At 43.3% G+C, this 18,694-nt stretch overlaps 1 protein-coding gene across 1 annotated transcript in view; it reads left to right on the top strand.

Moving 5' to 3' along the window:
- SLC9A9 (solute carrier family 9 member A9) overlaps window positions 1-18,694 on the top strand; it is a 569,241-nt gene that overhangs the window by 256,751 nt on the left and 293,796 nt on the right. The window lies entirely within an intron of this gene.

Genomic DNA, 18,694 nt, shown 5'->3' with positions numbered 1-18,694 from the left:
CATGGTACCTAAATATGGTACTCTAAGTAGAATTGCTTAATAGCAATGATAGTGATGATTAGAATTAGTTGAAGCCAGTTTTCTGCTTCTTTTAGCACCACACCTTCCTTAGAACTTTGAGGGACCTCTAAATTTGGGACTGTAGGACCCAATGTGCTCCATCTCAGCCAATAAGTATAAAGTAGTTTAAGAGTAAGTTTCGGTTTTCTTCTAACTCAGTTCTGAGATTAGTGACATATTTCATAGGCTCATGCTAAATGTTCTGGCACCTCCTCTTTGCTAAGCATTAAGAAGTAGAGAAAGGGAAGCTAGCAAAGAAGATTGCCACGACATATGTTCAAGACTTTATACGTTACGGGGGGAACATCTGCATGCTGAGTTTTGAACAAGTTTTTCATATTCCCTAAGCCTGATGTCACATCATTTTAATGATCCCATAGACCATGTTCTTGATGGAAGCAGCCAGATAATTCGACAGGAAGTGTTTAACTCTAAGGAAACAGAAAAGCGATACCAATTTGGGGTACCTCATGGAAATAATAAAACCTCCAAAAGCTGTGGTCTCTAAGACTACAGATAAATAAGCCTTGAGCATAGCACAAACGTCCGTCAAAACCCAAGTCCTTCGCTCACTTCCAAAGAACTCTGACACCTGATGAGGTGCTTCAGTTGTGCAGGGGTGTGTGGCTACTTATGTCTCTGAATGTGTGTGTGTCTGTGTGTGTGTGTTGAGAAAAGATTAGGATTTATATGATCTGCTCTCTCTCTCACAAAGTTCAAATCCCTTAAATAAAAGTTATTCCATATATTTTTCTGGTTGTTGGACCCTAAAGTTTTAGAGTGTATATTTCACCACCAAAGTTATACTTCATCTGAACTTGGTTAAACTATGTTGTGCCATGGTTTGTTTTCCTCCCATCGCTCGGAAGAAACAGAGAAGCCCGTGGAGAAAGTTTTTGCCCTGGGCTATAGGCAACATATTGCAAAAAGGCTCCATCTCATCCTATTCCAGGAAACGACTGAAAAACAAAAACTTTTCCCCTGTTAAGCCCAGCCACTAGGGATTGTTTTATGTTTATTAGAAGACAAGGCAGCATATTAGAATCTATCGTGCAGCAAGCCGTATGTCCCATCTCTCTCCTTTCTGCTGCCAAGTTTGTTTCCCATTCGAGCCAACCAAGCAACTGTTACACAAAATAAGCCAGAATTTGGGATTAGAACACCATTTGATGGACTCTCTCCAGAGAAATCGTCAGTGCTTGTGATTTACCCCTCCCCTTATTTCTACACTCCACCCATACCACCCATACCACCCGAACCCGTGCATTCGTGGCGTTGCATCATATCTTACTTGAGAGACTCAAGAGGAAGGTGACTCTAACAGTTTTATTTTCACTGAACTAGGCAAAAAGGGAGGACGTGCTGATTTAATCCTGATGCAGGAAAGGGAACGCTGAAAGGAATGCAGCAGTAAAGAAGGGAGATAACCATTCTCTTCATGAGAGTCAATACATTTTCCTGGATCTGGTCGCCTCAGGCAGATGTTTGATAAGAGTTGTTGGTTGAGAAGGAATCACCATCTGGCATGAAATGCATCTTAGTATAATTAATTTCTCATTTAATAAATGTATTCCGTTTTGCTGGACCACTCTGAAGCCAAAGGAATATGATTCTGTTGGGAGGATCTTGGATCTGAAAGGTGGATCAGATCCACATTTGCTGCTGTGCTTAGGTCACAAGGAACCACTGCCCCCAAATCTGGTGTGTTCAAAGGAGAACTCATCAAGGGTTGCATTTTTGGGTGACATCTGTCTTCAAGTCTGCTTTGGTGGTGTAGGCTTCCATCACTGGGTACTCCGTTTGGTACTACATTCCATTCTGACAGAAAAATAATGTTTTGATTATCCATAAAATTTAGTAGCAGCCAAGGACAGATATGCTACTTCCTGCCCGATAACAGGCAAAACATTCTACCTTTCAAACACAAACATTTTGTTAAGCCTAGGGGAAAGTCTGGAGGAGAGCTGACCCTGTTCAACTTCAGTTTCAGTAGCCCTGTGGACCTTTTTTTTTTTTTTCCTGCTGGTTTGCTATTAAATAAACACACAAAGGAAGAACTAAAGAAATATGCAGATAGATACTTTAAAGACCTCACCTCACCAGTAGAGATTACCAAAGGGAAGGACTTACCTATTGGGACCAGCACATATAGCTACCCTTTTGCTGATGCACACTTGAGGACAGTTTACTGGGAGGGGGCCGTAAGGGAGAGGCAACACAGGAGGTTTAGAACTGGGTTCTAACGCTGGTCCTACCATTTACTTGCCACGTGTCTTTGGCCACGTAGCTTAACCTTCCTCAATGTCGTCAGTTTCTCCTTGTAATATGTAGATAATATTATCTCTCCTGTGGGGTTGTGGGAACGATTACAAATAATGTATACAAAATGCTGATGACAGTTCTGGCTTGCAAGAGGGCTTCAATAAGTGGCAGCTATTAGCATTGCAATGTGGAAAGCACAAAGTCCAAGAGGATTTTAACACTGAATATTTTGCAGGAACATACCATATATGCTTTCCAAATTCAGTATTTAAGACTCTAAAATTAAGCTGGCATTGCACGGAAGAAGATGTTGGGGGTAGGAGTTTATTTATTTATTTATTTTTGCTGTGTTGGGCCTTCGTTTCTGTGCGAGGGCTTTCTCTAGTTGTGGCAAGCAGGGGCCACTCTTCATTGCAGTGCGCGGACCTCTCACTATCGCGGCCTCTCCTGTTGCGGAGCACAGGCTCCAGACGCGCAGGCTCAGTAGTTGTGGCTCACAGGCCCGCGGCATGTGGGATCCTCCCAGACCAGGGATTGAACCCGTGTCCCCTGCATTAGCAGTCAGATTCTCAACCACTGTGCCACCAGGGAAGCCCCCAAACTATCTTTTTATATCTTACTAGTTTATTTTATTATGGTTTGAAAAGCCAGAAATTATTATTTTTTTCTCGGTCGTCATTTTGGTAATTTACTGAGTTCTTTTTTTTTGAAATCCAGAAGTTTGAAGGCAAAACGTTTTCAAAGTAAATAATTTAATAGAAGCAGCGTTCTCTTTCCTCTCCACTGCCACCTACACAGACCGGTTGGCGCCAGGGCCAAAGATTGTCAGGCAATCCAAGGCAGAAGATGGTAGAGGTGCTTGTCTGGTTCTCTGAGACCTTCCATTTCATTACATTCCCCAAATTCTGGCATTAAGTCTGTGGGGATTATCATACTTTTCCTGTGATGAAGTTACCTGGGGCTTCACCATCACACTCCATACGCATCCATGGTGCTGTAATCTCTAATTATGCACTGACCTCCTCCTGACGACGTTTCATTAGCATTAAGTGATAAAGCAGGCTTTTCACACACAAAAACATGGATTTTGCTATTTCTCTGCATAAGATTTTTTAGAGCTTCTCTCTCTCTCTCTTGCTCTTGCTATCACTCTCGCTCTCTTTAACACACGCACACACACACAAAATGGATATGAAAGCAGTACAATCCTCTGTTGTTTTCTTCTAAATGGCATTCTCCTCTTCTATCACTGGCTCAGCTCTGTTTCCATTTGGATGCTTTATAGCAATGGCCCTGAGGCATGTTTTTAAAAACTGGATTTTCCAAGAAGGTGGTAATAGGTTTGAAGAAAAATCTAATGAATACACTTAATCCAGAGGAGACAGCGAGGTATAATTATTGAATTTCGCCCTTTATCTCAAAGACTTTGTAATCTCTATATAACCTTAGTCCCATTTAAGGAGTAAAGTTCGACACTAGCTGGTAGCATACCCAGTTAGTGGTGGGTAGAATGGTAATACAAAATAGACCTGACCAAAGAAATCCAAAAAACAAAAAAACAAAATGAGAGAGCGAGAGAGACCCCCTACCATAAAAGGAGCAGAGGGGGATTATCCCAAAGCAGCCTTCCCCACCTGCCACTTGCCCTCCAAATAGGAGGGGCCACATCTCCAGCACCTCCTTTTGACCCACCCTGGCTACCAGTTTCTTCCCTTACAAACAATATGAACAATTCACTAGTTTTTAACCCATCTTACAGAGAGGCATCTATATCCCAAATGCTTTTTATTACCAACATGTTACTTATTTCATAATTGAGCCATCAAGGAACATTTCTCTCCCAAATTCCCTGTTTCTCCCTGTGCTCTCATGACATATAAATAAAGACAGTAGATCTTTCGAAGATCTTGCCATGGGTGCACTGAACAAGGCCTGGGAGCTGTTGTGTCTCACACATTCTGATTGACCTAAGGAGAGCCAAGCCCTGGTAGTGGTGGTGGTGGTGGTGAGTGACTTTGGATGTTTTGAATCAATAAAGTTGACATAAGCTAAACCCTGAAGAGAGAGGAGGATTGATTCAAGCCACAGTTAATTTATGCTTCACGATGTTATCTGCTATACTTCCTCTGTCACTTATTCCTGTGTAAATACAACTCTCAAAACATCCCCTTTCTCTCCAGATATACTTAGATGTCATTATTTACTTACATTCTCCCGTGCATTGCCTGCTAGCCCACAGCTGCCATATACGACCCCTACCCGAGCAGGCAGTGAGTGAAAGGCCATGGCTTAAGCACGGGGTTTCTTCCATGACCCCACTCCTGTTTCTTGTACCTTGGTCTGGTTATCTGATTTTGTCTCTTATCTCCCCTTCTGTAGATCACTGTTGGCCTCAGCTTCTGACCACTCCCTCCTTGTTCTGCCATCAGAATTTGTGTACCCCTACTTCAGTGGTATTTAACCTTTTTGAGGTCATGGAATAAATGGTGAAGGTGTATGAAAGTTAAGGACTCTCCTTCCAGCAAAGTGCTTGTGTGCATTTAAGTTGGGTTCACATCCATCCCTGGACTCCCTGAATCATTGATTCCCTGGCTGCCTTGCTGGTTGTATATATACTCATTGTGGCTTGCTCACCTGGGTCTAACTTGAAGTGTTGTACTCACCTGCCTCCACCCCAGTCCTCCACCAAGCCTTCCAGTCTGCATTTTCCCCAGCCTCTGACCTATTGTCCACCTAGATGTGCAAAACCTATCTTCTTGAATCTTTAAGACTGCTTCAGGGCCCAGGGCTCAGGGCCCTAGCCCTAGGAGCTTGTGCTCCTTCACGGCTCAGCAGTGGCCTTGGTAAATGAAGTGTTCATCCTGGTGCTTGGCATCTGACTCCAAGTCTTAGTAACTATCTTTATTACATGGGTGGGAAAAACCTATTAATTGCTTGAGTTAGAAATCTCTCGATTTTTACAAGTTGTATTAGTTTGAGATTCAAATATACTGTAAAGTCTACATTGTTATCCTAGATAAAGGTGTATCTTGAAGATGCAGTATCAGAGATGACTCTACTGTGGAACTTTAGCATTCTGCAATATATACTTTATAGCAACTGCTAGACACATATAATGTAATTTAAAAGCGTTATGTGAAAGCAAAACCCTCTTTGGTAAGATTTGTTGGTCCACAGCTCCCATGCTTCAAACATAAAATCAAAATCTGTAGAGGGGAGGCAACATACCTATGTGCTTTGCCCCCAAAGATAAACTTGTACTCAAGCAAAATTATCTGCAACTCTATTTAGTTGCAGCTCTATTTATGGATGCAGATTCTCAATTAGGTTGTGATTTGGGGCCCAGATGCTCACTTAATTGCTAATAAATAGAAGCACAGGAGAAGGATCTGGGAATATGAGTTGATCAGTGCAAATACTTCCTGGGAGTTGGCTTGTCACCAGGTGAAACTCCATCAGGCTGTCTCAGGAAGCTGTTTATAACAGGAGTGAGTTTTGTTTAACACAGGAATGAAAGGCACCCAGATTAGGAAAGCTTTTCATAGGACATTGTCTATGAAAAATCCTTTGACCGAGCCAGAGGAAGCTAGTGTGTCATTCAGCCCCTCATCTCTCTGTCCTCAGCCCACAGCATCTGTGAAGCACTGCAGGCCCCAATGAAAGCAAGTGCCTGTTTTCGGATTCTTTTTTTCTCTATGTAGCGTGCAGTGAGCTGTGAATTGGTGATCGCCATGAAAGCAACTCCATCGGTTTCATGATTTTTCCTTGATCGTTGCTGATCCACGATTCTGTACAACTTCATTAGATACTTTCTGTTCATGAACATTTTTGCTTCAGATACAGCAACGGGATTTCTGTGATATGTCTATCTTGGTGTCCCCTTCTCCAGCAAGGCTGCTGGAAGTTAAACTCTGCTGGATTTGTAAAACAGCCGTGGATCTTTTGGTCTTAACTGTTATTAACAATTTACATGCATCTTCTTTTTTGATACTATCCCAATAACCTTCTGCTTTACAGGCCTCATTAAGAAAAAGATGAATTCAGTACATGATCTAACTCTAAACGTATTACTCGTTCCACCTCAGAAGACTCTTCTAATGTTCTGACACCTTAATTGGAATTCCTGAATGCCTCTACATTCTTAGAAGAAGAGCTCAGTTTTTATTGACTTCTTTTGAGCAAATGGTGAACGATAATCATTCCAACAATAACATTGATATAAATAACAGTAACAACAATAATAACGGCTCACATTTATGGACTGCTTCCTATGTTCCAAGTAGAAGCACTGCACACGTATTAACCCAGTTAATCCCCACTCTGTGAAGGAGGCGCAATTGTTATTATCACCATTTTTTAGAGGAAGACACTGTGACACGAGTAAGTAATTACTATAAAGAGACAGTAGTCACCACACGGTAGCACAGCATGAACGACTGCATGAGGCGATGTGAGGCCTGAGTTGGTGCTGCCATGAACGTCAAGAGACATGGAGTGTACGTAGTTTCATAACAAACTCATTCAATGTGGAGAAGGGCCCTCCATGAAGAAATCCTGGCCTCCAAGCAGCAGTAGGTGGTCAGCAAAACTCCTCATATCGAAATGAATATATTCACTAATGCAGTCTTTTCTCTTACAAATTAGTACCAGAAGTCCTAAAATCTTAACCTTCTGTGAGTAGTCTTTGCCTCTATCCTATGAACGTGAAACGTTTGTTGGGTTATTTATCTGTGTGTACACTCAGGCGATGGATCCAAGTGTTTTCACTTCCCAGTCTACACTGCACACGGGCTTTCACTAGTGAGACCTGAGTTGAATGGCTGCCGCTCCAGTTACTAGTGAGTTACCTGGGGCAAATGATTTACCATCCCTGAGTCTGTTTATCTCTAAAATGCAAATACTTTCTTCTTCATTACATTTTTGGAAGGATTAAATGAGGTGAGATATATAAAGTGACTTCATTTCTCTAAGCCATAGTTTCCTCATCTATAAAATGGAAATCATAATAGCACCTACTTCAGGGGGTCACTGTGAGGGTTCAGTGAGATAATGTTTATAAAAATGCTTAACATAGAGCTTGACACATAGTGAATGCTCCATAGTAACAAATACAGCGAATAATATGTATTTTGAGTTCTCAGTAAATGTTGGAGCACCTGACCCCCTTCTCCATTTCAACCTTGGGGATTAATATTTGGTCTTTCTTACACCTGTTAATGGTTATATTTTAATTTTAACTAGATTTCCATCTTTAGTGGCAATTAACCTACTTTTCTATATCTTTTTATATCTATTATGACTAAAAGTTTCACATATTACAGTACTCTTTGGAGCTAAGATTTCATTAGTGAGGATTAAAGGAACTGAAAAGTTGGAGAAAGGGTTGAAGTTCCCATTAGATCATGAGAATTAGTGTCTCTCTCTCTCTTTTAAATAGGTTCACAGTGGTGGGATTCAAATTCCTGTTTCTGCTTCAGAAAAGAAAGAAAGAAAGCAAACAAAATAAGAAGAGTATTTGCGAGTTACTTTTATCTTTAGGACTATTTCTGATTCACTTTCCTCTCAATATTAGGTGCAAGAGAAAATTTCTCAAAGCCCACAGACTAATCCAATTCTGACAAGACTTTTCAGGCTGAATCGCAAAGTAATTTAAGATGTCCTTTCAAAGAAAATGTACATATAATTCATAACAAACCTCCTTTAACTCTTCTTGCCTTTTAACCAATTTTAAGCTCAGAACTCTCTTTGTCATTTGCAAGTTGGAACTTAATGGACCAGAGCCACTTAGGAATCTGTCAAAGACTTTATTCCGTGCTGAAATTTGTAACTGTTCTTGATGTCATTATCAACATGGCTCCCACCTAAATCATCGGCGCCTTCATTGCATCCCCACTGAAGTACTGCCCCTTGCTCGCTGAATACTCAGCCATTTCCAATGGCAGGATTTGGGTAGCCCAGAAAGCCAAGTACCCTCCATCCCTCTCTTGATAGTCCTGGAGGAAGCTGGAAATAGATAGGGAGTCAATGACCCTGGGGGCGGGAGGTTCCTCGAGGCCACATTACCCAACTGTCTAGCGCATGAATTTTCTCCATAACACCCTGACAGGTAACTCTTTCATTCTATGTTTAAGTATCTCCAGCGACAGAGAACTTGACTTTTATAGATCTCATTTCGTTTTCCATCAGATCTAAGAATTAGGAAATTCTGAAATAGAATATAAAGCTGAAATCTTTCTCCCTCTGATGTTTTACTCGTGGACTTTACTTTGCCTTCTGGAAACACAAAGAATGAGGCCAGTCCTTCCTCTGCATGACCGCGTTTCAAATGCTCACTGTAGCTATTTCTGCTAAATTCATCTATCCTTTAAACTCCCCTCCTTCCTTACTTCTTCTTCCCCACCACCCTACTCTTTCTCCTGTGGTCTGCTATGGTTTGTCAGGCTTCGTTCAGATGGTGCCACCCAGACCAAAGAAGAAAGCCCCGTCTGATCCAGCCATGGGGGAGGACAATGGGACCATGCTGACTCGTGTCCAGCTTCCTCTACTGTTATTAACATAGCCTTCACCTGGAATGTTCTATACCATGCTCCCCTACCCCAAACCCTCCAGTGGATGCCCTTTCACCCCTAGAGGAAAATCCTAAGTCCTAAGAAAGTCCCGAAAACTTCCACAAGACCTGGCCCCAGCCCAGTCTCCAGCCCTGTCTCCTACCACTTTCCCCTTGCCCATTCCCCTCCAGCCACACTGCCTCTGCTTCAAGAACTAGAAAACTCTCCCCACTCTTTTCATGCAGGACTCCAGTTAATAATGTTTTTCAGAGAAGCCTTTCCTGACCATCCTAAGTAAAACAGCACCCTCATCACTCTCTATTCCATCCCTTCATGCTGCTTTCTTTTTCTTTTCTGTCTCCTCTGTCCTTAAATCATATGTTTACTTGCTTAGCTATTTATTATGTTGATTTCTCCACTGGAACGTAAGGAACATGAGGTCAGAAGGTTTGTTGTGTTCCCTGCTGGATCTTTAGTGTCTAGAAAAATGTCTGCACATAGTAGGTGCTCAAGAAACATTTGTTGTTAGAATGAATCCATTAATTCAGCCTGAGATCATATTATTCTGGGGGCAGCCATGATATACTAACTCATACTTCCCACAAAATTCTCCGTGTCTTGTGGTGCCAGACATCAAAATGGCAAAGTGATATTTGTCAAGGATTTGGAAAAATCACTGTTTGCTGTGAATTTGGACCCTAAGGGAGCGGTCATTAACTGAACAGTCCTTCAGAAGCTGAAAGAGTTCATTAATGTGCCTCCTGAAACACAGCCCTTGACCCTGCAGGGCTGTTGGCCCTTGGGAAGGTGAGACCCTGTGGTTCTAACTCAAGCTCAGTGAACTTCTGGCCAGAACCACTTATTATTAAAAGGCAACTTTTCTAACCTCCCAGGGTGCCTGGAATGCCCCCAATTCCTGAAGTCATTATGTTCTACAGCAGGTTCTCTCGACAGAACTTCATCAGCCTTTGGCAGGACATAAGCCAGAATAATGGGCAAGCAGATGCCAGCATGAATTCCAATGTGTTCACACAATTCTTGGCCCCATAAAATCAATTCCTTATTCATAATTAAGCAACTTCTTGAGAAAGCGCAGGTTGGTAGAGTTATTAAAAGGTAAATAATAGATAAGAATCCACTTGTTTCTTTTTCGGGGGGGGGAGATAAAAAATTTTAAACACAAAATAGCACTGTAACTAGTTTTTCTTCTACTTTCTTCCCTGTGAAACTCAGGGCCAACCAAACAGAGCAGCTTTTACAAATTTCCATCACCCCTCTATGTTGCATTTCTCCTTAAAACGTATCCTTCAGAGCGGAATGACAAGGCAACTCTAGATAGATGGGGAGAAAAGAAACTAGAAGCATCCGGACATGAAGGTCACAAGATGCATCATCCTGTGGGTTTTTGCCTGTTTTCCAAACTGGGTTTAGGAAGCAGACCTGAAACAAAAGTTGCTAAATGCCTTCCTACTAAAAGGAGCATCAGCGCTCCCCAGCACTTAGAACCACACACCTCCCAACAGGCTTAATTGGCAACAGAATCAGCCTCATTTCCTCCAATTCCTACCCCATCTCCTTGGTCTCAAAACAGTGTATGAAAGGAGTGGGAAAGAAAGGGGGGATCCTCCTTGGAGAGACTGCAGTGTTTGAGGTGTGAAGCTGTCACCCCTCCCCGTGAGGGAGCTTCCTCTCCCCTAAGTCAAGTGGAAGGGATGCCACTGGAATCACCCCCAATAGATGGAGGCTGCCTGCAAGAGGAAGGCTGCCAGCTTGTCCCCAGGGGAGTAACTGCAGAGGGGCTGAGCCCCTCTCAAAATAGAGCAGGGAAGGAGGTTCTTGGATGTGGCTTCTTGGAGTGAGAGAGCAGAAGAACACAGGGACTGGCCTACAGATTTCTGGAAGGAGTCAGCTGGAGTCCTCTGTTGTCAGCAGGACCTGAAGGCTCCCTAGTTTGCTGTGTTTGGGGAGTGGGCAAGGTGAGCCCTCCTAGAAGAGTGCTCCATGGCCCATGGAGGGTGCTCAGGGGTGCCCCAACTAAAGGGGACTGGACATCAAGAGAGGTGTGAGAGCCACCGAATTCCCCAAGTGGTCCCTGATCCAAGCCATAGAAAAGGGCTGGGAATATATAGAGCTGGCAGGGCAGAAGGAAAACTGAATGGTCCCTGTGAGGGGATTCTTCATAAATTGGAGGTGCCACCATGTCAGCAGGGGCTTCCAAGAAACGGACCAAGCAGGGACAAGAGTGAGGCCAGGGACCCTGTCCATTGTGGCCAAACAATTGGCCACAAAAGGTGGAGAGCTTGGCTCCCCATCACTCCTTCATGCCTCTAACACCAGGGGGCGCTGGTGCTCAGGAGGGAGGTGGAGGGGAGCATTCCTGAGCACTTTCTTTGTTTTTTTTGGCTGCGGCGGGTTTTTGTTGCTGTGCGTGGGCTTTCTCTAGTTGCGGTGAGCGGGGCTACTCTTCCTTGTGGTGCGCAGGCTTCTCATTACGGTGGCTTCTCTTGCTGCGGAGCACGGGCTCTAGACTCACGGGCTTCAGTAGTTGTGGCACGCGGGCTCTAGAGCACAGGCTTCAGTAGTTGTGGCGCACGGGCTTAGTTGCTCCGCGGCATGTGGGATCTTCCTGGACCAGGGCTTGAACCCATGTCCCCTGCATTGGCAGGCAGATTCTTAACCACTGTGCCACCAAGTGCGCCACTCCTCCCTTTCAAGCCATCCTGCCTGCTGCTCTAGAATATTCTGCAGGGAGAAGAAGAACCTTGCTTTGAAGATTTAGGTTTTAAGCTGGACAGCACTAAGTTGTGATAACCGAAAGGAACTGAATAATGGAATTTGACCAAGACATCATTGATGGAACTATACACCCAGCACAAAGAAGGATTCAATATAGTACAGTTGGAAGAATCAAGAGCTCTGTAATAAACTGGTGCTAGTAGTTTAAATTTTTTTGTTAGGGATTAAAGATTTGGCAGAGAAAATAGAAGGTCCTTTTTGTATATCTTTGGCTATAGTAATCATCTTCCCATCTTTTTCTTGATTACATTCATAGAAATTCAAAAAGGGATGTGACATATATGCTTAAAACTTTCCTTTTAAAATTTTAAAGTGGCATTGATTCATGTTAACAAGAGAAGTGAGACTGGACTGGGAGATAAGAGAAGCAGGTTGTCCCAATTAGGCACCCAGAATATTGAGTAGATTGTGGGAGTTGGGAGGACCTGTCAGAGGCGAACATCATTATGAACGAAGGCTGCCCAGGAGCTTGAGGTTGTTGAGTAGTTTCTGTGAGGGAAAATTATGGGGAAAATATTTTAGCAGTAGCAGTAAAGAATAACAGGAGTGGGTGGTGATGGAAGCTGGGTGGTCTTGAGAAAGATTGTAAGAATCAGGAGAGCGATGACTCCGTAGGGTCCAGAATGGGAAGATGGCCAGAGTTTTGGAAGGGATGGCATTGGCGGCAGTGATGGTGGTTCCATTTATAGAACACTTTCTATACATTATCTCGTCTTCACTCTCAGCAAGATTGCAATAACGTCTTTCCTACTTCCTCTTCTTTCGTTTCCTCCTCGCCCCCCTTCTCCTTCTTCCTCATGGCTGGCATTTATTGAGCATATGTGCCACATGCCGTTCTACACAAAACAATTTGTATGATCAAATGATCCCTGATACCAAGAGATTCTAGACCAAGGACCAGTCAGAGTGTGAGAGAGACAGGTGATGACATCTCAGTTCTGTTTTGGTTAAGGTACTCACTGGACATCTAGTTTGGGATACTTCTTTTAGAACTAAACCAATCTCTCAGTTTGAGAAAGAGACGGAAAGACAGACAACACAATGACGAAGAAGAAGGAGAAGAAGAGGAAGGGGGAGGGGGAGGAAGATGGGTTATTTGAAGAAGGATGATTAACTTAAGAAATGCTTATCTAGTTCTTACTATGTGCCAGGTACCATTTTGAATGCTTCATAAACATTAACTGATTGACTTCTCATAGCAACCTTCTGTGATAGGTACTATTATTATCATCTTCACTTTATTATCATTTTTTTAATTATCATCATCATAGGAAACTGAGGTGCATATAGTCTAAGTAACTTGGTCAAGTTCACACAGCCGGTAAGTGGCAGAGCTGAGATTTCAACTCAGATCTCAGATTCAGATACTATGCCCTTAACGCTACCTAAGTTGCCGGGGGGGGGGGGGGTTCCTGTAGGAACATCGTAAAGATGAGAAGATGGGTTGTTGAGAAACACTGGAGTTTCGATGGTGTCTGTGAGTCTTAAACGATACAGTGAAGGGCTTCCCTGGTGGCGCAGTGGTTGAGAGTCCGGCTGCCGATGCAGGGGGCGCGGGTTCGTGCCCCGGTCCGGGAAGATCCCACGTGCTGCGGAGCGGCTGGGCCCGTGAGCCATGGCGGCTGAGCCTGCGCATCCGGAGCCTGTACTCCGCAGCGGGAGAGGCCACGACAGTGAGAGGCCTGCGTAACGCAAAAAAAAAAAAAAAAAAAAAAAGATACAACGAGCAGTGTGATCCTTATTCATGTGGCTATCATCAAAGGAATTTAGGATATTTCATCCATTTCAAAAATTTTGAATAAAAGATACGCATATTTATTTCTGAGACCGTATGCAATACACTACCATCAAAATAGTTTTTGGTGAATCATCTGTTCCTGAACAGAATGATTCAGAATCAATAACCTGGACTTATATCCAATTTATAAGATGAATATTTAAACACCACTGTGTATTTCCAGTCGTGTCATTTTCAAGGATATCGGTTCTATCCAACTCAAACATTGTTTTCCAGAAATCTGCAGATCACAGATCTATCTTCACCAGCATGTGCTATAAACAGTGCCTCTTCAGAGTGGTGTCCCAAAGAGCAAGCACCACACAGATTAGCAGAAAGTCCAGTTCCTCTTCCCTGCCTCTCCCCGCTCTGATATTTGCATCCGCTAACGGTTCAAGCATCTCCCTTGGTGCACGGGAGGAGGTATTTCCTTTTTAAGTCCAAAGTGCTGAAACCGTTAGAACATGCTCTTCCGTCCTTTCTCAGGTTGAAGTTAGAGAACTCTACAGATGCTACCCAAACCCTTGGTCATTTCCGAAAACACCCTCTGCAGCTGCTGCTCCATAATCCAGAGGCTTAGTGTTGAAGCTGAAAACCAGAGCCCAGAGAGATGCCTCCTTTCCAGGGCTTAGAGCCTGGAGGAACAACTTCCTAAAATCCTGGCAGTCAGGAGAGATACAATGTCTCTGGGACATAAGGCCCCTGCTTTCTTTGCCTCCCTCCTCACCAGCAGCCAGAGGGCTTTGCCTGCACAATGTCCTCTGCTAAACTTGGGGAGATGTAACTCAAGTTCAGTCTCCTGGCCTGTTCTTGTCCTGGAGCACATCCCTGTCCAGGCTGCTGAGGACGCCCCTTTCCTCCTTAATCCACGGACCCAAGAGCTCCGCGCAAAACGTGACAACCTACTGGCGTCACTTCTATGGCCGTTTCCTCCCTGGAGACCCTGATGTTCCCATGCAAAAGTGACTTTTCCCTCTGCAGCAACCTAGAAGCACAGTGTGCTGGGAGGGGACCCACACCCCATCGGCCCGTAGTTGGAACCAAGGCCTTGTTCAGCCACAGCACTCTGCCCTCTTTCATTGTGAGCCTGTGGAAGCTCTTAGCAGAATGCTGATGATCACGGCAGTGATGGTGATGATGGCCAACATTCATTGAGAGCCTATTTTTTGTGCACAGAATCAGCACTCAATGAATGGCCCTACAACCTATAAGATAAATATATAGGCTTTGTGGGTTTCTTTTAATCTTAATTTTTTTTTTTTTTTGGCCACGTCCTGAGGCATGCTGGATCTTAGTTCCCCAACCAGGGATCGAAACCGTGCCCCCTGCAATGGAAGCATGGAGTCTTAACCACTGGACTGCCAGGGAAGTCCCTCTTATTTTTTTTTTATAGGTTTTTAAACGTACCTCATATTCTCACACATTTCTGTGGGATACGTAATGTTATGGCCATTCTATAGACTTTGAAACCGAGCCTGAGTGATGGAGTAACTTAACCAAGGCCATACAGCCAATAAGGATGAGATCTTTGAGGCTCAAGCTAAGAGTCTCAAGTGTTAACTTCAAGCTTGCATTGATAACTCTAAAAGTACCCACAACAGGACTACATATAGTCAATGCCTAATAAAAACTCTTGTAGATGATGATCCATTTGAGAGATGACTAGCTTTTGCAAGCCTCTTCTCCTCCTGCATTTCTTCCTTATTTCCTTCCTGCTTTCCAGTCAGCCTGCCCTCGTTCCCTCAACCTTTATATAGCCTGCCACGGGCCGGGCATCAGGCTGTGTCCTGGGCATAAAAGCAGGACAAAGACCCAGGCCAGGCCTAGCAAAGCTGAAGTCCAGGAGCAGAAGGCAGGCACGAAAGCAGGTTTCCAGGAGGAGCCCTGCGTCTCACCTGCTAGTGGGATGGGAGAGGAGGGCTCTGTCGCCCCATGCAAGGTGCTCCACACTCTCCTGGCACATGGGAGAGTACTTCCTTCTCGTGTTCCATCCACACATGGAATCCAAGGTTCTGGTGCCTGAACTCCTATTGCCCTTAGAATCAGAACCACACTCACTCAACAGTCCTGATGTGGGTTCATGTTTGCCCCCCAACAAGATCACTTTTTCAAGGGAGAAACAAGAAATCTACATTTTGAACTTAGTAGCTATATGATCTTCATTTCTCTGCCTCTTCGTTTCTGTATTTTATTTTTAAAAAGGAGGGGGGAGAAAAGAAAGAAAAAGACGGATAACCATATACCTGCCCTAATTACCTGGCAGAGATGTTATAGGATCAAATACAGTTATAATGCAGGCATGAGAGGACTAAATATTACATAAATGTGAGGGCTTTTGTATATTCTTTAGGTGGAATTTAAAACTCTGAGTGATGCCAGCTACCTGCCTTTACCCCTCCGCCAGTGCCCACATATATGCTGCCAGGCTCCAGCCATCACTATATAGTTCCACGTTGAAGTGCCCTCAACTGTCCTGCCTCCTTGCCTTTGCTTCCACTCTTTCCACTACCTGGAATGCCTGCTGCCCATCACTGACTGCTGACTTGATCAGATGCCATCCCCTCTATTCTAAACTAGTGCCCCTTTCCTCATTTGCCCCATTAAATGTTGCACATCTCTCACAATCACGCTCAGCGCTGTGACTGACATGAGCTAGCTGTCTTCTCTATCTTAGGCGTCTCCACCTATGCCTTGCATATGGTCAGTAAAATGTTTGTTGACTCAAGTTCTGCTTCTCCTTTCCATGCCCTTCCCTGCCTGCCCGCCACTCCCTGCATCGAATCCATCACCTGATACATAGCAGGTACCCCATGCATCTCGACTAACATCCTGAAGTGCTGTAGGGCTGGCAAATCAATGAACGAGTCTCCATAGGTCAAGGAGAATTAAGTAAGCTCTTCCCTTCAGTTCAATCAGATCTCACAGGGAAGGTATGAAATTTGGCTGCACCCTTTTGGGTGGGGATCAGAGCCCAGGAAGAAAACAGCATCTCCCCAAATGCAGACTATGAACCAGTGGAGATACCCAGATGATTTTAGGTGACACAAAGGGGAACTTTGTTTTTCAAATTTAATAATTACATAATCTCATGTGTATTAAAAAGCAATATATGAAGCAACTCAAAACTATGATTTCGTAAATATTATATAAAAAAGCTTTTGCATTTGAATAAAAATGAGTTGATTTAAGAACAAACATTACATAAGTAATGATACGGAATATGGCCAAAAGAAGTGATGGTGGTGCTTCAAGCTAGGGAAGCATCGGGACAGAGAAAACACTTCCAGCGAGTGCAAAGGTGAAGATGGGGTTGAAGAGATGCCTGTTCTAAGGATCAGATCTGCCGGGAGCAGCCTTAGGAATTAACAGAATTATTTACAAAACTGTGTTACTGTGCAAAAACCTTTGTTTGAAAGACAGATAGCAACTGGAATGTTTCCTCATCACGACTGTTTTTTTTTACACACGCAGCCATGGGCACCAAGTTTCCGAATGGCCATGGGGTTTTACACCCTTTCCCAGGACTGTCAGCTACAAAGGACCCAAATATGGGTTTGCTTTTCCTTTTTTTTCTGCAAAGCACAACACTTTACAAAAAGAAGAACACTTCAAAGGCAATCCCTTTCTCATATACATAACAGGGCTCCATTTGAGATCCACATTCATCTTCCTTATCCAATTACATGATCAAAGCAGAAGTGTTTGAAACAACCTAATCAAAAAATGGGCAGAAGACCTAAATAGACATTTCTCCAAAGAAGACATACAGATGGCCAACAGGCACATGAAAAGCTGCTCAGCATTACTAATTACTAGAGAAATGCAAATCAAAACTACAATGAGGTATCACCTCACACCAGTTAGAATGGGCATCATCAGAAAATCTACAAACAACAAATGCTGGAGAGGGTGTGGAGAAAAGGGAACCCTCTTGCACTGTTGGTAGGAATGTAAATTGATACAGCCACAATGAGAACAGTATGGAGGTTCCTTAAAAAACTAAACATAGAAGTACCATATGACCTAGCAATCCCACTACTGGGCATATACCCAGAGAAAACCATAATTCAAAAAGACACATGCACCCCAATGTTCATTGCAGCACTACTTACAATAGCCGGGTCATGGAAGAAACCTAAATGCCCATCGACAGACAAATGGATAAAGAAGATGTGGTCCACATATACAGTGGAATATTACTCAGCCATAAAAAGGAACGAAATTGGGTCATTTGTAGAGATGTGGATGGATCTAGAGACTGTCATACAGAGTGAAATAAGTCAGAAAGAGAAAAACAAATATCGTATATTAACGCATATATGTGGAACCTAGAAAAATGGTACAGATGAACCGGTTTGCAGGGCAGAAATAGAGACACAGATGTAGAGAACAAACGTATGGACACCAAGGGGCGAAAGTGGTGGTGTGATGAATTGGGAGATTGGGATTGACATATATACACTAATATGTATAAAATGGGTAACTAATAAGAACCTGCTGTATAAAAAAATAAATAAAATTCAAAAAAAAAAAAAAAGCAGAAGTGTTTGACCTACTTTGGGGGTTTAAAGACATCCAGGGAAAAACTAGAAACATTTAAAACTACCTTTTTTATACCACACGTTTTCCTGGAGGAGAATTGGAACCCACTCCCCCTGTTCTCTCTTAACTAGTCTTTAGACACAAAAAGTCAGGTCGGAGAGTTAACGTACTCTCATCATCCACGTCACAAGAGATTCAGTTACATCTCTGTAAAATCCTATCTAATCTCAAGTCAGTGTGTGTCTGGTGTACTGTTTGCTCTCTAAGAGCTACAAGGTCCCTCCCAGCAGCCGCTGAGAAACTATTGATTTTGTCTGATTAGCTTTAAAGACCTTGTATTAAAATAAAAACTGCAAAAAGCAAAAAAACCTGAAAAGTTACTTCATTAGTCTCCCGAAAGCTACTGGTTCTAGCACATCTGTTCATTTTGATGCTACAATACGGAGCTCATGTTTCCTAAAATAGAACACACCTTGTCCTTTACATTAACACTGTGGGATTTGAGGCCCTGGTTACAAAAAGAAAATAGCAAATATGACATCCTCAAAACTATTTAAGTAAGCAGACTGCCTGTTGGTGGATTCATTTTTCTCTGTGGATATAAATCTGTTGGCAGCCATCGGAATTGGGGTATAAAAGATGACCTTAGGCAGCTGCTGTCATTTGTTTCAGTGGGAAAATGAGGGGTTTGTCTCTCCCCAGGGGTTAA

Source organism: Phocoena sinus, chromosome 4 (assembly GCF_008692025.1).
Source record: "Phocoena sinus isolate mPhoSin1 chromosome 4, mPhoSin1.pri, whole genome shotgun sequence".
NCBI classification, from domain to species: Eukaryota; Metazoa; Chordata; class Mammalia; order Artiodactyla; family Phocoenidae; genus Phocoena; species Phocoena sinus.
The sequence above is the reverse complement of the archived record's forward strand: the minus strand, read 5'-3'. Positions and strand labels throughout refer to the sequence as shown.